This window comes from Ambystoma mexicanum, chromosome 10, assembly GCF_040938575.1.
Source record: "Ambystoma mexicanum isolate Mex_15411 chromosome 10, UKY_AmexF1_1, whole genome shotgun sequence".
NCBI classification, from domain to species: domain Eukaryota; kingdom Metazoa; phylum Chordata; class Amphibia; order Caudata; family Ambystomatidae; genus Ambystoma; species Ambystoma mexicanum.
The window spans coordinates 1,599,186,509-1,599,203,282 of record NC_090932.1 but is presented as its reverse complement, the minus strand read 5'-3'; the positions used below and the strand labels follow the sequence as shown (position 1 = coordinate 1,599,203,282).

Below are 16,774 nucleotides of genomic sequence, written 5' to 3'. Positions count from 1 at the left end.
TTCTGCCGAAGGTGGTGACCAAATTCCATTTGGATCAATCGATCTCCCTACCGGTCTTTTTTCCGAACCCCGCCTCTGAGGCGGAGAGGGTTCTACACTGTCTTGATGTCCGAAGAGCTCTCAAGTTCTACCTGGATAGGACTTCTGAGTCTAGAAGTTCTTCTCAACTTTTTGTGACTTTCGGCAACCCTCAAGGCAAACAGGCGTCTAAGGCAACTATTTCTAGGTGGATTGCCGCCTGTATCAAGGAGTCTTTCACTGTCCAAAAGCTGAAACCTCCAAAAGGTATTCATGCACACCTGGTGCGGGGCAAGGCAGCTGCGGTTGCTTTTCAGAAGTATGTTCCCTGGGAGTCCATCTCTAGGGCAGCTACTTGGGCCTCTCCATCTGCTTTCTGTAAGCATTACTGCCTCAATATGAGTTCTAGAGCTGATGCTCAGTTTGGTCAGGCTGTGCTGAAGAACCTTTTTCAGTAAGGGGTATTTCCATTCACCCGTAGTTCGTGTAAGGAGTGCTTGGGAATCTCCCACAAGTATGGAGGAAAGGGGACGGGACGTAGGGGTATTACCAAGTTACTCACCGTAGTGACCACTTTACTCCTAGTCCATAGTCCCCTTTCCTCCATTCGCCCGCCGTCCCCTCTAATAAGGTTCCTCTGTATTGGTAATGGGTCTCTGACCTTGCAAATAAAAGGATTGCGGGCCGATGCGCGGGGCGGAGCCAAGGTGGGCAGGGTTACAGCCGCGTGCCGGGCTCCGCGCAGGAAAGAGGAAGGACACATTTTTGGAAAAATGTGGATGCTTTTTACAAAGTGCTCCAGTCCCGTCCCACAGGACGGAGAGATGTTCCACAAGTATGGAGGAAAGGGGACTATGGACTAGAAGTAAGGTGGTCACTACGGTGAGTAACCTGGTAAGATTTAATCATGGTAGTACAAGATCAGAAGAATACTAAAGGGGTAGAAAACAAAATAGATATGCAGATACCTGTAATACATAAAGAAGTAGGGATAATGCAGTATGTGCCATGGCCTCAGAAGGACACAAATCATTTGATTAAAGCTCTCCCCAGCTTATAGACAGAGCTAGTAAATGGATCTATGAATATGAAAAACAAACAGCAGGGGTAGCTTTAGCAGTAGGAGACTTTAAGAGTTTACTGGTCACCATAGTCGGGGACCAGACTGGGTACATATGGGCAAGGGCTGGGGTAGGTCTTGCAGATAATGAACATGTTGGAGAAGCCTTTGATGGGGTATGGGCAAGGGTATGGGCTGCCCTACGAAGGATGTACCCAGATACCCCTGACTTACATTCTTTAATTCAATGCACAATGGGTGATGATGAGGACCCAGTTAGGTTTATTTTTAAATTACAGGAAATGTGGAGAGTTGAGACAGTACAATTTTTCTATTTTATTGTAAAGAGGGGACTACCAAAAGCGGTCCAGAAGGCACTAGAGAAAATTGTGGGAATTGAAGCCAAAGGGTGGCCAGAGATACAAAGTATAATGGTCCACAATTGTAAGAGAATCAAGAAGCAGGACCGGGAGACAGTCCAGAAGCTGCAAATTGACGAGGCAAATCTAGTGGAAAAGAAACTAAATAAGGTTGTCGTTTAAGCACCAGTGAAGGCACCGGCCCAGGGGAAAAGGACAGGAGATACTCAACAGATTGGGAATGCCACAACTGCGGCACTATGGGGCGAAGGAAGACGGGGACAAAGGGGTGGGAGGGGACCGTACCCCAACCCACAGTGGCAGTTTGAAGGAGCGCCAAGGGGAAAAGGAGGATTTTGAGTAGCAAGAGCAGGAGGCTTTCGGAGGATAGGGCCTCGGGGAGGAGGATTGGGACCATCACGGTGCTGGTGTTGCAGGAAATGGGGGCATTTTGCAAGGGAGTGCAGGAAAAGGCTTGGGATGAGATTGAATTATGGGCCTTCATATTCAGAGCAGGGATTCCAAGGGCCTCAAGGAAGAAGACGACAGCAATTTGGGCGAGGGGTTTAAAATCAGTCCCCGTATGGGGCTGACATGCAAGGGCAACATGGGCAACAACTACAGCATGGTGAGGGAACACAGTTTAACAGGATGGCGGGGGGAACAGGTGCACCATTTCAAGGAGTTACAATGACAGGGCGGCTCTTTTTCATTCCCCAGGACAAATACATATTCTGATTAGGAGAGCCCACAGAAAGCACGTGCATGTCCAATCCTATTGATAACCGCAGACCCTGAAGAGGAGCCCTTGGTGGAAGAGGAAATCGGAAACAGACCATTTTTATTTATGGTAGATTCAGGGGCAACCAAATCATGCATCATGGAGGGGAACTTTCCATTATCAGATAAAAACTCTTTACATGTAGGGATTCTCTGGGGCAATTTCTAGGGTACCATAGACTGAGGAGCTAGATATAAAAGTGGGAGGGGGAGGTAGTACGAGTCCCCTCGTTTGATTTAGAGAGTTCCTCTGTGAACTTGTTGGGTAGGGATCTGCTCAAAAATGTATCGGTCACAGATCAAGGAGTAGTGTGTTCCACTCAGGGATGTGTGTAGCTCAAGCAATGGTAATAATCAATGCAATAGCAAGGGAGTCAGTAGTACATGGGGTTCTTGTGGTGCCAGGTATATATTTTGTTATGGTATGAAAGGTATTAGTAAATGCAGTGCCTCAAATTGCGACAAAGTGTTGGCGAGTGCCTACAGGTTTTATTTTCCAACTCATGGTGCCACCCGAGATGGTGGCAGGGACGATCTTGTCATTAGATTTGCAAGGACTAGTAGTGTCAGAAAAAGAGTAGTCATGATTGGAAAAGACCAGGACGGGTGCGAGTGGCGAACTATATTATGTATAAACCTGACAGTACAATTAAAGGAAATGACAGATAAGGAGTTATTTGAGGACAATGAACAAAATGGGGAGATTATTTTGGGAATCTGCATCCCCTGTGATGATATGATGCAGTATAGGGAGGTACAGTGCCCCCTGATGGCAGTAGTAACTCAGATGTTTTTATTTTTGAGGAGGACATGGGATATGTTCCAGCATAATTATGGACTGTTAATCCACACAATGTTGGGTTACTGAGAGCTGTGACCCCTGTACAGATTACATTGAAGTCAGGTGCTTGGCACAATCATCCAGTATGTGGATGAACGATTGGTATGAAGGGAAAATGATCCTCGGTGCAGGAGGGGTTCTGTTGCTTTACTGTAATTGCTGGCTCACAAAGGGTACAAGGCAGATAAAAAGAAGCTACAATACTGCCACAGGAGGGACTGTACTTGCAACCACTCATTTTCGTATTGGGGAAAATAAATTATCAGATAGGGCGGCGGCAGTACGCACCGCCCATAGGCCCAGTACTGTGAAGGAAATGTAGCAGTTTTTTGGTCTTATGTAATTTTTGTAGGCCATGGATCCTAGACTATGCAGTCTACACAAGGCCACTGTTACAAAGTTTCAGGGAAGGACAGAGGACTTAAAAGTACATTTTAATGGACTGACAAAATGACTAGACAATTTGAGGACTTAAGCTATTTGCACGGCCCCTGTTTTAGCAACTCCAGTTTATTTACAGGAGTTTTATTTATTTTCTTACTCTGATGAATGGCCCATGCATTGACAGAAGGAGACATATTATATGGTGATGGGTCATAAATAATCGGGACGGAAGCACACAGGAGCGGTAGTTGGACACGGTGAAGGGGGAGAGAAATGGTGACCACCCCTGCAGAAAGCAAGATCATGGTTCCATACACAGCATTGCCCATACTGGACCATTATTATCTGGGGAACTGATCAGCCCCAGGTTTAAAGGTCCATATGAGGTGGTGTTTTGTACTCGTCTCACCGTCCATATGAAGGAGTTAGATATTGGGTGCATCTCTCGGGTGTTCTAAGAGTACCTGAGAAAAGGTAAGGTTTAGTAAGGGCATAGCCAAAGGAGAGACATTTTTGAGGATCCATGCCAGGGTGGTGTGAAGTGGCACACGCCTGTTTTTTTCTTTCTTTTTAAATGTTTTAATTTTTTCTTATTTATTTTGTCTATTTTTTTAATTTTGATTTTTAATTTTTTCTTTTTTGTTTTCTGTTTTTTGGAAGGTTCAGGGTCCGGTCGGCCCTGGTGGGAAAAGGGTCTCTGTCTCTGTGTCTCTCTGCGTTTCTCTGTTTCTCTGTCTTTCTCTCTCTCTACCTCCCTCTTCCTCCCTCTCTTTTTTACTTTCTCCTTTTCTCTTTCTTTCTCTCTTTTTCTCTTTCTTGATAACCTTTTTTCTCCTCTCCATGAATAAGCAAAGATGGCTGACCGACCTCTCTGTTATGTAGGGACAATGATAAATTAAGATGTTACTTAGTCTAGAAATATAGTAGTAATGTGTTTTGTATGACACTGGTTGTGTTTGTTGGAATGGATGATGGGAAGTTTGTTATATGGGGTGGCCATATAAAAGGGGGGGGATGGACAGTTGGAAAAAATGCTAATATGTCTATAAAAAAGAAAATATAAAATGTCTCACTTTTTGCCGGCCACCCCTACAGGTTTTCTTAGACGAATGAAACGGGAAGTATGAATGACGTATGATTTACATAAGGTGTTGGGTTTTGACACTATTTCTGATGTCCAGAATGTAGAAACATTATATTGAATAGCTAGTACTCTGATGTGCGCATTGCAGGAACCAAATCAATGAAAGATGTTACGTGTGTGCATTTATCCCGCACACATTAGGGTCTCATAAGGGTTTTAGGGCCACATCCAGTCCCAATTACAGAGGAACAATGCTTGGTACTTTGTGCACTATATGGATAAAGGGCACATTTCAGGCACATAGTGTGCAGTTAAGGAGCATTGATCTAGATCCAGTGTTATGCAATGGCAACACAAAATACTGCCAGTGTCTACAAGGACCATATTTCTTCTTGGGAGGTTACTCAAATGACAATGACAAATGGTAGGGCACCACAGTGATGTGCCTGGCAGATGGGCTGATAGAGTACAGCAGAGAAGCAATATCCCAAATAGAGACTATGTGTGCGCAGTATGGTCCCAATACATCACAAGGCTGACACGGATTGCAACAATGAAGAAGCCAGTACGAATAGATAGGGCCAAAACATTGAACTTTGTTTTTAGCAATGAAGGAACAGTTCCTGGTGGTGCAAACATACAGTGCAACTACACTCTTGTGATGCCTGGTATGACAAAAGGTACAGCAGCAGTGATTGATTACTACTGGGTTTGTGGCCGACGAGCCTACTTGCAACTCCTATCATCTTGGAGGGGCAAGTGTTCACTGGCCACCCTGCACTCAGTGCTACTAGTAATCCTGAAGGGATAATAAATGCCTGTCGAGGTGCCAACAGCCACTCTAGCAAACAGAAAGAAGCTTGCAGATCACACAAGAATTTGGTATGCTGCCAGAAAAAGGACGATTTCAACAGCAGGGAAGAAAGAAAAGCTCAAAATGCCTCAAGACTGTTCCGCACTGCTCAGAGGAATACCTGACAACTATTGAAATGTTCAGCAAAGACTTTCTTATTAATCTTTTTTGGCTCCTTGGGGTACAAGCAGCTGCTGCACTTTTCTACCCCCAGAGGATGCTGAGAATGGGTCACTAAGCCACATCATCAAGGCGATGCACAATCTAGGTGTTCAAATGAAAAAAGGAGTTCACAGATTGGCTATCGCTTGCCTTTGATTGGGTCCTGTCACGGCTGGGGGCAGCAGTAAAAATACTGGTTCCTGTGATCATGTTCTTCTTGGTTCTCTTGTGCATGTGCCAATGGGGTCTCCGATGATAGGTTCCTATAGTCCCTAATAGTGCAAGGATGATATTAATTGGGGGATCTAAAACACCTTGCCATACAATAAAGAGTAAAAATTAAACTAATATTGTTGGGGTTGTAGATATGTGGGGTGGGGGTGAGTTTGTTACTGTAGAAGTAATGAAAGGGGGGAATGTTAGGGAGGAGCGAGAGGCTAGCCCTCCCTGCAGTCCTCTAGCGCTTCACAATTAGTCAAGACTCCTAAGCACTATAGCACTGGAAAAGCTTCTCTCGTGCAAAATAATCACACACGGGCATGGCCAGTCAATAAAAATAGGTTGGTAATATTTAAAATATAATGTACAAATAAATTTGTTGAAAAACACGTGTAAATGTTATTCTGTGTAGTTTTAAAAATCCAATGTTAAAGCACACTGTAAAGTCGAGCTGTGCTAAATATAGACCAGGCAAGCTTGAACAGAGAACATGGCTGACCAAATGGTCCTGTCAATCACAGGCCAATGGAGACTATAAAAAGTTTCAAGGCACGACAGAATACTATGGTGAAAAAAGGATTCAGCACAACATAGTAGTAGAAAAGTGTTTTTCTGTAGGAATTATTGGACCACATCAAATATAATTTTATGGAGCAAGTGCTGAGAGAATGGTGGGAAGATGTTTATGTATGAATGTTTGTAACCTAGTAAATTATGCTAAACAAGAGTGACCAAATATTCTTGCATATAACGCATTAATGTTAAGTAGGGAACCTGACCATGCAACACTGGAGCCTCTGCAGCATCCCTTCTTTGGCAAGAAGAACAAGTTTGGAGAAGCTCTGCGGGTATCCAGTGACCAAGTGAAGGGTATTTAAGCCCAAGGCACAGCAAAGTATCCAGAGGACCTTGGAGGGAGCCAGCGACGACGACAGAATGCTGGCCTCAAATGGCAGTCCTCTTGCCTTTTCCCCAATCCTCATGATCTGTAAAGATTAAAGTCTTGTCATCACCTGCAAGACAGCCTCATGACTTTTGATTCCCTAGAGGGGTGCATTTACTCTGGTTTATGGTGATTATGGGTCCCCTGTATTTTAGAGGTGCGGCCCTGTAAAATGGGGCTCGCTTTCATCACAAGTCTTACAACTTCAGGACTAAACCATAAAAATGTCTAGTTTTTCAGTCCAATAATGTCTGAATTAGGGTGACCTTTGCCTCTTGATATGATAGGCATTTATAACGCGCCTGTACACAAGTACTTCTTGGTTTATCATGGTCACTAAAACCACTTCATGGCACTATCGACCATAATAAACCATGGTTGAGAATGAAAATTACTGTAAAATCCAACTAGCCCAATTGTATACCTGATTTCTGTTTTTTTCCCCCACAGAATTTGATTTGATTGACAGGCCACAGTTATGGGAAAAGTAAAAAAAAAAAAATCTGGGAATTCCTCAATATTTCCTGCCCATTTGTGTTGTAATGGAATCAAAATACTTGGGTGACAGCGCAACTGGATATTAGTCTGGACATACGACAAGAAAAATAAACCTATTTAGCACACCGGGCGGGTGTTGCAACTTCGGATCTCAGGTTAAATCCCATGATTTAAGCAACCTCGAAGCTGAGGTTGCCTACCCCACCGGCCCTTCAGTCAAAATAGGTTGCTGACTGTATCACGTTTTTTTGTATTAAGAACCCAGAGTGCTACTGGCAATAAAACCCAAATCGGCAGGCCAAATCAGGTGGTAAGGCACCAGAGCTCATAGTAGAAGACCGATAACAACTTGGGCCCCAAGACATTGCCACCGAATCCGGCCAGCTGAATCTGGTTGTATTGCTATAATCATGGTCTGAGCCAGGGATGTGTTCTTGGCTGTAATTTATTCTGGCTGGATTTCTCAGATTTACCTGAGGCACTCATTTCAGCTGAAGGAACAATAGTTAATGTAGATGGCACTATTATGGTTTAGACCCTGATTGGGTTACGATACATTTAGAATAAACTAAGATGATAGTCTTTGCAAGTAATCTTTTCCAATCTAATTACTTCTGGTATTTGCCATTTTATAGACCAGAACAAGTAATAGATTAGCACCTGGGCGGGCACTGCTGTCAATCAGCTTGCCCGGATCACCGACTGAATCCCACACAGCGCCTGGAGACCATGGCAATGGCAGCGGTGCGCAGTATACCATTTTATTTATTAATGTATTGGACATTTGTATTGCGCCTATACACAAGTGTTTCCAGGCACCACAAGACGAGCAGGGGGAGGGGGAGTATGGGCAATCCAAGGAAACCAACAAGAGCAACGAAACTGTTATATTGGCTTTGCGACAATCCTACCATGAAAATGTATGACAAGGTGACAAATGCGAGGGGGTGAGGGGGAAGAGGGAGAAGTGCAATAGTGGGGGAGTCCCATGGGTGAGGATGGGCAAGTGCTATTCAGGCCAGGGTTGCAAGTGACAGAGGACAGAAGGGGGAGGGGAGGAAAAGTGCAGTGGACAGGAGGACTGGGTTGGGATAGTCTGGGAAAGGGTGCCTGAGGGCAAGTGCTGGCATAGGGGACTAGCAGGGACTGGTAGGGGGTGTGGTCTCTCCCTGTATGACTCTGATGAGATCAGGCCCCAGGCGCAGTGGCAGGTGGAGAGTTTAGTATGGGAGGGAAGGAAGAGGAGAAAAGGGAAGGTCTTGAGAAGTTTCCGGACTTAAGAAGATTCGGCTCAATTCTGAGGGGGGACTTTTAAAGAGGGGGTGCCAGCAGAAGAGAGGGATCTACCCCACCCACTCTCTGCTTGGAGAAACGTTTCACATGCAGAGAGTTGGAGCCAGAGGATCGAAGGATTCTGGCTGAGTGGTGTTTTGGGAGGGAAAGCTGGATGTAGAGGTCGCAGGCTCCAGACAGCCTTTTGGGCGCTGCAAAGGGTTTTGAATTTGATCCTTGTAGTCACCGGGAGCCATTGGAGAGATTCTAGGGCTGGAGAGATGCAGTCCCTCGGCTTAAAGCCAAGGATAAGTCTTGCAGTCCTATTAAGGGTTAGTTGGAGGGGGCGAAGGGAGGAAAGAGGAAGGTTTAGGAGGAGGCTGTTCCAGTGTTCAAACCTAGAGAGAACCAGTGCTCTGGAGACATTGAGGAAAGGTAGAAAGCCCCTGAGGAGATGAAGTTGAAAATATTACTTCTTGGCAAGGTCCATGTGTGGCGAGAACGAGAGAGGAGTCAAAAGATGATCCTGAGGTTTTTTGCTTCACCAGTGGGTTAGGGGAGGGGACCCAGGGAGTCTGGCCGGAGAGTGGGGGGGGGGACTAGGAGCAGTCGTCCCAATAAGAAGGATCTCTGTCTTGTTGGCGTTGAGGTAGATATCATTGGCAGAGCACCATGCCTGAATAGCAGTCAGGCAGTCAGGTATAAGGTAGGGAGGGGTAAGGCAGCCAGAAATAGAGCTGTGTCTGTGTTACATTGGAAGTGGGGATGATAGGTGGAGATGGGGTGGGCCAGAGGGGCCAGGTAGATGTTGAAAAAACATGGCGATAGGATATAATCCTGAGGGACGCCATAGTCTAAGCGTGAGGTGCAGCAGGGAAAAGGACCCACTTGAGTTTGGGAGGGTCTGTTAGGGAGGAAAAAGGTAAGCCACACCAGTTCCCTGCCCGTGATGTCTAGGGTATCACGGAGACGGTTTACAAGGATGGAGTGGTTGACGGTGTCAAAAGCAGAGGAGAGATAGAGGAGGATCAGAACAGAAGGAGAGTTACAGTCCAGATTAGAGAGTGGATCTTCTATGGTATTCAGGAGAGCAGTTTCAGTGCCTCTGGCTGCCCTGAAACCGGACTGGTGGTCATTGAGGCAGCCAGCCATTTCTGTGTGAAGGCTCAGTTGGGTGGGGGGGGGGGGTGACCAGCTTCTCCATGAGTTTGCCCAAGAAAGGGGTGATGGAGATAGGTTGATAGGTTGCCGGGCATGAAGGGTCAGCAGACAGCTTTTTTAGGAGAGGGTGCACAAGGGAGTTCTTGAGGGAAGGTCTGTGGAAAGATTTGTTGCAGAGGTCAGCCAAGGCAGGGACGAGAATGTTGATGTTGTCCTTGGTGGTTCTGGAGGAGCAGGGTAGCACCTGTTTATAGGAGACTTTCATAGAGCGGCCAACTCTAGAGATCTCCTCTGGTGCAATGGGAGAGAGGCAGGTAAGTATGGGGGGGGTCCAAAGAGGTGAAAGAAGATGGGATATGGGGGGAGGGAGCAGATGACAGAGCAGACAGGATAACAAGAATTTTTGAGTAAAAGTGGGAGGCCAGTGCAGAGCATAAGGCCTGGGAGGGAGGAGGAGAAGAGATGAGTGTGGTAGGATTGGCAATTTCCTTGCAGATTTTAAAGAGTTCATCTGTGTTAGTGGCTCCAGAGATGTGAGCTTGGGCATGAGCTCTTTTGGAGCAGATGGAAAAACCGTATTACCTTTGGAGAAGGCGGCAGGCCAGTTTGTCAGGAGATGAGCTAGATGACTGCCACTTCCGTTCTGCTGCTTTGCACTTTCGTTTCAAAGCATCTAAGCCTGAGTCGTACCAAGAGTTGCATTAGGAGGCAGGCGTCATGCGGATCCTCATGACAGGCGCAAGGATGTCCAAGGTTTTAGTGATGGAGAGAATGAAGTTGGATAGGACAGAGTTGGTGGTGGGGGGGGGATCCAGAGCAGGGGCCTGTGGAGGGATGAAGGAAGAGGCAAAGGCAGCGACTGACACACGCTTCATCGGTCAAATGATGTCGAATGAGACTGGCAGTGCAATGGGGAGGAGACTAGACAGGGGAGATCAAGTAAGGAAGAGCGGAGGGAGTGGTCGGGTCAGGAAAGGGGAGTAGTGAGTGGGGTGGAAAAGGCGGGGGCGGGAGTCTGACAAGAGGAGGGCGTCCAGGGTGTGGCCTGCAGAGTCAGTTGGGCCAGAGGGGAGGATAGTGAGGCCTGCAGAGTCAGTCGGGCCAGAGGGGAGGATAGTGAGAACAGTGGCCACATCATGGGAGTCGAGATGGAAGTCCCCTAGGAAGATAAGTTTGGGGGATGAGGCGAGAAGAGAGGAGGAGAGGTCAGCCCATTCCGAGAGGAAAAGGGAGGAAATACCGGGCAGTCTGTAGATGGTAGCGAGAGTCACAGAGAAACAAGGGGAGACAGTCAGCCTGCAGGCTAGGCTTTCAAAGGAAGAGTAGGATTGTGTTGAGATGGAGTCAGGATCCCACTCAGGGAAGATCAGAGCCACTCCACCACCAAATAGGGTCTGGGGTTGGATATGATCTTGTAGCCATCAGGAAGAAGACTGTGAAAAGCAGTGACGGACCTGGCCTTGAACTCTGTCTCAGTGAGGGAAAGGACGTGAAAGTCTTCAAGGAGGTGACGGATGTTGGAGGAGTGTTTAATGGCAGAGCGAGAATTGAGGGTAGCTAAGTGAAGCTGGTGATCAACTTAACATAACAATCCAAGCCTGCGTTCCAAGCATGTTCTGTGCTGTGAGCACCCACCATTTTCCCCACCCACCTCCCCTTCAGCCTCCGCTCCTTCCCCTCTCCCTACCTCACTTAGGTTTCTCTGGTGGTTGTACTGGAGCCACCTCCTCCCAAATTCCAAGGTGGCCATGGAAATGGTCAGATCGGGTGGTAAAGGCACCAGGGCCCATCATTAAGGTTACCACCCAATCCGGCCTGTCAGATATAATATGGCATTTATAACGCACCTATAAACAAGTGTTTCAAGGCGCTATGAGGCAAGGGAGGGGGAACAGGGGGAAGACGGACAATGTTCTTACTAGTCCAGGTGTCATTGAGCTCGTGCAAATGCAGGGGGAAGGGGGGGAAGAGGAAAAGTGCAGAGAGAGAGAGAGGGAGGGACGGAGGTGAGGGCACACTGCGGTACATGGGACCGACGGTAAAAAGAAATAAATAGAATAAATAAAAGCAATAATTAAAAGTGCGACCAGCTGGTGGAAAGGTCATGGGTAAGTGCAGACAGCAGGTGTCGGGTGCTAGTAGGGGACTGTAGGGATACAGAAACAGTCCCCTAGTGCGGGGTAGCCAGGGAGGAAGTGCAACTGGTGGGGGAGGGGACCTGGTGAGATCAGAGGGTGGCCATATAACCAGTGCAGTTTCAGCAAGGTGTTCAGCAGGGAAGAGGAGGAGAAAGCAGAAGCAAAGAGGAAGGTTTTGAGGTTCTTCCAGGACCGGAAATGATTATCCTCAAGTTTCAGGGAGGCTGGGAGGCTGTTCCAGAGGGAGGCCCCCGCCGAAGAGAGATCTACCACCAACTCATTGCTTGCAGAAACGACTGACCCTGAGGGAGTTGGAGGCAGATGAGCAAAGAGCTCAAGAAGGAAGATATTTAGGAAGAGAGAGTTGAAGGTATTGAGGCCCCAGGCCCCAGAAGGCCTTGTGGACAATGCCGAGGGGTTTGAACTTAATCCTCGCCGCCACTGGGAGCCAGTGCAGAGATTTCAGTCCTGGAAAAATAAGATCCCTGGGCTTGAGGCCAAGGACAAGTCTCGCAGTCCTGTTCTGGATGAGTTGCAGAGGGCGGAGAGTAGAAGCAGGCAGATTTAAAAAAGAGGCTTTTGCAGTATTCCAATCTAGAGAGAACCAGAGCTCTGGAGACAGTGAGCTTCTGGGGGAAGGAGAGGAAAGGAAAATTACCTCTGCGGAGGTGCAGCTGGTAGTGTGACTTCTTAGAGACGTCAGAGATGTGAGGAGAGAAGGTGAGTGTGGAGTCGAAGATGACCCAAGGTTTTTAGCCTCGCAGGTGGGAACAGGAAGAGGGGCAAGAGAGGCCGGCCAGAGAGTGACCGGAAAGGATGTAGCGGGTGTGCTGATGAGGAGAATCTCAGTCTTACTGGCATTAAAGCAGAGATCATTGGCGGCACACCACTCCTGGATTGCAGACAAATAGTCAGAGATGAGAGAAGACGAGGTGGCTGAAGGTAGCCTGAAAATGAGCGGAGTGTCATCCGCATAGCACTGAAAGTTGGGGCAGAGAGCAGCAATGCAGTCGGCATGAAGTGCAAGGTATTGGTTGAACAGCCAGGGAGAGAAGTTTGACCCCTGGGGAACACCACAGGTAGAGATCGAGGATAGGAAGGACCCAGGTTGGACCTGGGAGGGTCGATCGGAGAGGAAAGAAGTCAGCCAAGCCAGGGCCTGATCGGTGATGCCCAGGTTATCACGGAGACTGTTGAGCAGGATGGCATGGTTGACTGTGTCAAAGGCAGAAGGGAGATCAAGTAAGATGAGGACACGGGGTGTTGGACTCAAGGTTAGAGAGCAGGTCTTCACAGATGTTCAGGAGAGCAGTTTCCGTGCTTCTGGCAGCTTTGATGCCAGACTGATGGTCATGGAGACGACCAACAGATTCAATGTGAATATTAAGCTTGGAGTGGCCAGCTTTTCCAGGAGTTTGCCCAGGAAAGGAGTGAAGGAGATTGAGCTGTCGTTAGCCGGGCAGGACCGGTCGGCAGAGGGTTTCATAAGAAGAGGGTGCACAAGGGAGTGCTTCGGGGGGTAGGGGGGAGGGAAGACTCCAGCGGCGTAGGAGTGGTTGCAGAAGTCAACCCGAGCAGTAGCCAGGGTGTCAATGTGGTCCTCGATGGTTTTGGAGGAACAGGGGTGAACCTGTTTTGACAAAACTTTCATAGATCAGACTTGTCCAGAAACCTTTGTCTGGGGAAAACAGGGGAAAGGCAGAGAAGGAGGGAGGAGACGTGGCCGAAGAAAGGCCAGATGAAGAGCAGGGAGTAGGAGGAGGGGGGAGGGGGGAGAGGAAGAGGGAGTTGACAGGATGTCCTGAGTTTTAGAGATGAAATGAGAAGCCAGAGCCGTGCAAAAGGCCTGGGAGGAGACAGGATAGGTAGAGATTGCAGCAGGATTGGTCAGTTCCTTGCAGATTTGAAAGAGTTCGGCTGAGTTGTTAGATGCCGCAGAGACGCGGGCTTGGATGTGAGCTCTCTTCTTGGTGCGGAGAGTGAGCCGGTATTGCCTTTGGAGCTGGCGGCAAGGCCAGTTTGTCAGAGGATGTACCGGACGCACGCCATTTCCTCTCATCCACCCTGCACTTGCATTTGAGGGAGACGAGGTCGGAGTCGTACCAGGAGTTGCACTTGTCTTTGGGCTTCAGGCGGATCCTTATTACAGGGGCAAGAATATCAAGAGTATCAGATATAGCAGAGTGGAGGATAGAAAGGGGTGCGTCAGGATGTGAGTCAGCCAAAGGGTGATGGGGGAGTGGGGAGAAAGTGGCAGCGAATCCCACAACTGACACACGCTTCATGGGTCGGATAACAGAAGGTGGGTGGCAGTGCTGGAAGTGGCTTGGCCTGAGGGGTGGAGAGGGTGAGCTGGGAGGAAAGGAGGAAGTAATCACTCCTGGAGAGGAGTCGTGAGAGGGTTAGAAAGGGGAAGGTGGGAAGAGATCAGAACATCCAGAGTGTGCCACGCAGAGTGTGTCAGGCCAGAGGGAGAATAGAGCTTGAGAGAAAGTAGCAGAGGTCTGGAAAGAGTCCAGCGGAAGGATGGGAAGCATTCAGGTGGATATTAAGTCTCCAAGAAGGAGGAGTTGAGTGGTGGAGACCGAGAGGGAAGAGGAAAGGTCAGCCCACTCAGAGAGGAAGGAGATCTGGCCACGTGGACGATAGATGGCCACAGTAAGGGAATGGCTAGGAGAGAGAGCGAGAGAGAGAGAGCCTGCAGACCAGGCATTCGAAAGAGGAGTTGGGCCTGCGTAGGAATGAGAGGCATGAATCCACTGAGGAAAGATCAGGGCTACACCCCCTCTGTAACGGTTGGATCTAGGTGCGGAGAGGATCTTGTAGCCGTCGGTGAGGAGAGTGTCAAAGCTTTTGACAGAGTTGGCTGTGAACCATGTCTCTGTGAGATCGAGGTCAAGTTCTATCAGGAGGTGGCAGATGTCAGAGGAGTGTTTGACAACTAAGTGAGAGTTAAGAGTGGCAATATGGAGAAGGTTGCCATCCTTGAAAGACTTCCAGGAGGGGTACGCCCTGCAGAGGTGTAGAAGAAGCCCAAGGGGGGGTAGAAGAGCAAGGAGGAGACAGCAGGGGAGGGGGGGAAAGGAAGCTGTGGAGAGAAGAGGAGACAGGAGAAGGAAGGATGTTGATGAGGCGGATAGCATCTTATCAAAGAGGCGAAGATTGGCCTGGCGGCCTTGGACCAAGATGGTACCATTCAGGTAAACATTTATGATGACCTTAGAGGAGTTGAAGGAGGCCAGGAGAGCCGCCCACCGGGTGCCACCATTAATGGGAGAAGAAGATGGAGGAGAAAGCACAGAGACCATGTGAAGAGTCCATAAGTCTGGTGAGGGAATGACAAAGAGGATGACGGTGAGGGTTTGCCTAGAGGAGGCACTGGTATAGGTGTCGGCGATGGGGAGGCCTGGGTAGGAGACCTGGATGTCCTTTTTAAACTTCTCCCTACCAGATTTAGTGAGGAGAGCAGGATAGTCAATAGAGATAGTTGGTTATTATTGCTAGAATACAAAGATCGAGGTGTAATCTTTGTCTACGATGGACAATGCAAGATGATGCATTTGATACAGAATGTAAAAAGGAAAATTATGAATTGCCAGGGTGTTTGGGATTTTAAGTCACTACAAGTAGTCTTTGAAGCGAATATCCCTTCAATTCGTTTATATGGCGAAATTAACTTGCACAACTATGCTAGTATGCTAAGCTTGGAAATGTGATCTTTGCCTGAGAAATCTACTCTTATAGACGCTAGTAGATTGGAATTGGATATAGCTGCAATTGTTTAGGTTATGCCATCAGTTGTTCAATTCAATAAAAAAATAAAATATCTGTTTATTGGGAACTGGGTGACAAAGAAACTTCGGTTCCTTGCACCAAACGTTCTTGGTATTATAATAGCATTTGATAAATATGTGAAATATATAAGTAGTTACTTGTTTTAAAAGCAGGTTATGCACTGTTTGTTGGGACTGTAAACCTTTGGAGGGCATCTGCTGGAGGGCAGATCCAATGTTTTTACAATGTTACTTGGGGCAACCTCCTAATGGGGAAGTATGGATATTGTACCATCTGTTGCTAAACTAAAATCTGCTGAAATACTTGGTGCCTACAACGATGTGGATGACCTCCCGGTGGTTCCCGTTTATGCGAGCTTTGGTGATAGAACAATTCATGGTACTTTACTTTTGTTAACTCTGCTGCAGTAAATTACCTCTTTTTTACTTTCTTTACATGATTTTATTGAAGAATTACAGACAAATTGAAACCTTTGTAAAATAGTAAATCTTTGAATTCATAAGTATACTGTGTTTTATTTATAAAATAGATATGCTAAATGCACTAGTACGGTTTGAGTCAAATCTTTTATCAACTCCTAAACAGCATTTACTGTAACACATCAGATGTACATCATTTCGACGAGACGTGTGTTGCTTGTCCATGTTCTTGAACATGTGGAGGAAAGGCTGCAAAGTCTGCACTTTACCAGTCTGTTCCTCTTCCATTGTGAAAGGACTTCCTCCTATCCTTATCGACCTCTTTTTCAACTGATTTGAATTCTGCCTGCTCCAAAATATGCTTCATAAGTGTTATTTGCGTGTTCTTCATTTCAGGCGGCGAAAGGAACACCGCTATGCCCAGCCAGGGGTCCAATTCAGCAACACTTTGAAAGAGACCAGCAAATACTGCCCTGACGGGCTGCTCCTCAGAAAGTAGAATGGTGAGAAGTTGCACTGTTCTTAGTGTGAACTGAGTGTCCTTTTTTTGGCATATATTCTGGAAATTAATAAAGAATGCCTGTCGTAATTGTGGCGACTGTTTTGCATTGATTCAAATATGTCATCAGAAACTTTATTTTCATGGAAATGTACTTAAGGTTCAAAGTGGTTTGATTCTGTTGGATGAAAAGTAGGACTGCGTTTGCTCCAATTTTAAGCAGAAAAGTGGTATGGGCAGGTCTTTTAGGCCAGCACTTCACAGCACAAGGCACAGCAGTCCCCAGCCT

The 16,774-nt window shown here is 47.3% G+C and overlaps 1 protein-coding gene across 4 annotated transcripts in view; it reads left to right on the top strand.

Annotated features, from left to right (window-relative positions):
• Window positions 1-16,774, top strand: part of HIC2 (HIC ZBTB transcriptional repressor 2) — a 429,272-nt gene that overhangs the window by 284,955 nt on the left and 127,543 nt on the right. For all 4 annotated transcript variants that reach the window (XM_069619961.1, XM_069619958.1, XM_069619959.1 and 1 more), the window contains exon 3: window positions 16,383-16,489. The gene's annotated coding sequence lies outside the window, so the exon portion shown is untranslated. The remainder of the gene's footprint in view (window positions 1-16,382; window positions 16,490-16,774) is intronic.